The sequence below is a fragment of the Cottoperca gobio genome, chromosome 8 (assembly GCF_900634415.1).
Source record: "Cottoperca gobio chromosome 8, fCotGob3.1, whole genome shotgun sequence".
In the NCBI taxonomy this organism is placed as follows: Eukaryota; Metazoa; Chordata; class Actinopteri; order Perciformes; family Bovichtidae; genus Cottoperca; species Cottoperca gobio.
The window spans coordinates 3,512,472-3,516,153 of NC_041362.1; positions in this window are offsets into that span (position 1 = coordinate 3,512,472).

Here is a 3,682-nt window from a genome sequence, read left to right on the forward strand (position 1 = left end):
TGTCTGACTTCTGAGTTTGAACAAAAGCGTGCTGCAGCTGGGACTGGGTGGTGTGGGAGGAGAGGCCACGCCCACCGGACTCACTTCTCGTTGGTGATTGGCTGAACGCAGACACTCCTCGAAATGACACGCCCACCACACACGCCCCTATAAACTGACGAACATCACATGTCCTTTAGTAGATGATAATAATCAAATCATCCAGATGTCCCGGTAATACTCATTTAAGGGCTGTCTGTTACACTCATTAGTAAGTTTTTTTTTATCCCTGCTGTAGTATTCACACAGAGAATTATACTCAAAAGTGAGAGTAAATAGATTTATATTATGCTGGTTATGATGGTCTTTTAAATCTCCTGGTCTATCCTCTAAATCTTATTGTGCTATACAATTGACCTGCAGCTACAGATATGACAATTACACATCTGAACAGCCTATATGTGTAGTTAATTCAGAAATGTATGAATTATAATGTATGAAACTCAAAAATCAGTTTGTAGTCACTTAACTGCACTCTATGGTGGAAGATGTATTCAGATCATTTATTTAATCTAAGTAAATCTAAGTCAAAGTAGCAATATACACTTCATTACAAGTAAAAGTCCTGCATTCAAAATTCTGTTTCAGTCAACAGAAGTCATTTTAAGTTGTATCAAAAGTAAAAGTTATTATCATTATGCAGAATGTCCCTGTCAGTGTTTTTTAAATTATTATATTTTTGGATTCTATTATTATCATTATTATTATTATTTAATTTTCTGTACTATATTATAGGATTATTGGATTTTATTGGATATTCATTATATATTATTGATGCATTAACAACTAAGTAGTAATTTAATAATGTACATGGTTACTTAACTTGTTGGGTTGTTTAATTAATATACAAATGCATCATATTTTATGAACTGGTCATATGTTTGTATGTAAAATGTTGACCTGAAATGTGACTAGTATCCTAACTATTGCTGTTGTATAGATGTGATAGAGTAACAAGTAAGTTCAACGTATCATCACATGGATCTCAAAATGACACAGTATACATATACATACACTCGAGTAATGTACTTTCCACCACTCTGTATCACTATAAGTATTCACTGTAAGTGTGCAATTATAATTATTATATCATTATTATATATTATAATTGCATTGTAGACTTTTAAAGTGTTACAGCTTAATATATTTTACTTAACAACTTACCATAATATCACTAATTACCCCAATTATTTGGTTACAGCTCTTTCATGCTCTCTCTTTATTGTTTTTCTGCATATCCTATTCTTTCTCGTACTTTACCCTCTTTCTGTTGCTTTTCTTGCACACACACACACACACACACACACACACACACACACACACACACACACACACACACACACACACTCACACACACACTCACACGCACGCACACGCACACATACGCACACACACCTCCCCCACTCTTTCCTCTTCCACTTTGCTGAACAGTCTACAAAGATACAGCAGTAGGAGGACTGGTGGTAAATCCAGACACGTGATATATCCAGCCCCCTCGGCGCTCATGCTTATTTCTCCCTTAATATCCCTTCATTTCCCCTGCTCTGCTCTGTGCAAACTCCCCCCACACATCTCAGTCATCTGGCTTTAACTCGTTCCTCACCAAGAAGAGCTCTTAGCTGCTGGTCTTCCCACTTTAGCGTGATGGATACGCTCCTTTCATTCAGTTATCCCCACAAAACACACACACACACACACACACACACACACACACACACACACACACACACACACACACACACACACACACACACACACACACACACACACAAGCACTATATGTCTTTGCAGTGTGCATGCATAAGCACACTGCCCCTTCAGATACTTTTAACCCTTATCCCTGCTGGTTCCCCGGGGGCTTTGTAAATCAATAAAAAGGCTGATGGATGCACCTTTTCAGCTGGGGTGTACTCAGCATTATGGACAGTAATCCTGTCCACCCCTCACCCCATCTGAGACACACTCAGACACGTTCAAGTAACTGTCATAGTGCCCCACATTTCAACCTCCAATGGTTACAGGAAAGAAAAGAATACTATTTGCGCAACTGAATAGAATTGCCTTTATTTCAATATCCTTCCCTTCTGACATGTGTACATTACAAAAGAGCTTGCACATATTCGTATGCAAGAGAGAATATTATCTCAACTCTTTTCTTGAAAGTACAGCAGCCCTGCCCCCTCTTCTCTCCCTCTGTCTGTATCTACTCTGCAGTATCTCTCTCTTGGCCAGATCCTCCCTGTCCTCCCCCATATCCCAAAACAATACGCTAGGGGCCCCCGCTCCCACAGACCTGGAGAAACATATGTTGTATTTTTAGAGCTCACTCCCTCAGCCCACGCTAGTAAAGTGAAAAAAAGAGAAAAGCCCTCCCTCCATATATGGTTTCTGAAAGAGCTGAAGTCAGAACAAAAAGCATAATGTTCAAAATCTGCAGTTTTTCATCATTTAATGAGAAAATAAACTAAAGAAGTAGAAAAACTACGAAGATAGTTTCTCCTGTAAACTGTCCCTTTCAGTCTCCTGTGCCCTTCTCTTCCCCTCTTTCCAGGAGATGACACATGACTCTCCATTAACACACACACACACACACACACACACACACACGCACTCACACACACACACACACGCACACACACACACTCATTTGGATGCAGGAAAGATAACCTGATACAGTGTGCGGTGTGTCAGGTTGAAGCACCAGATCAGGAGAAGGGCAAATGATTTGGTTGGGCTCCCAGTATGAACACAAGCCAGAGGAGAGGGAAGTGTGAATCTGGAAAATAATAACAATAATTATTGAAGGCCTATTTCAACATGATGGGATGTTGATGCTGGATGTGGTGGAGCTGGGCGATTTGCTCCAATATTTAACGGTGGGAATAAGGTTCTTGATAATTAAATATGTTTGCATTACCCTATCTTAAATGTGCCGTTAATACAACTTTGTCCTTCATCTTTTCTTTTTTTTCAATTTATATTCCTGGCTGGTCCCACCCACATCCTGCCTGCCTGCCACTCCACACAACACCGCTTGTTGAAATTGGCGTGTGACGTAGAGTAGACACAAGTCGCACATGTCAAGTTGATCGGAGACAGAGCAGAGCAGAGCACTGTTCCCTCCACTCTCTCTCTTTCTATCTCTCTCCCTCACTGTGTGCCTCTCTCTCTGTGTCTCTCACTCTTTCCCCTTTGAGTTTCTTCCTGCAGGATCCTGTTTCACTGCAGCCCACATCGCAGCCACACTCTTATGTTGGTGAACCAGATTGATTGTCAACAGAAAGGGATGTGAAATCATCCGCCATGGAGCTCTCTGCGTGGTTCAGATTTGGGTGGCTGTATGTTTATTATGTTTTTCTTTCACGTGTTCTCCGTGTGATGATTTATCAAATCTACTGTGGGATTTCTGCTTTTGAGGTTTTATTTGAAACTGAGCTTCCAATGTGGTCTGCAGGCACATATAGAAACGTTTCAATAATAAACTCTGTGTCTGTTCAAAACAGCTGCTCTGTCTTGGATGAACTGCTACAAGTTTCTATTCCGAAGACCGGTCCAAGGTCAGAGTTTATCTGACAAGCCCAAACAGAGGATTTAGGATAGGAACTGACCTCCAGCGACCCCTCGCCAAAGACTCAGACAGGAT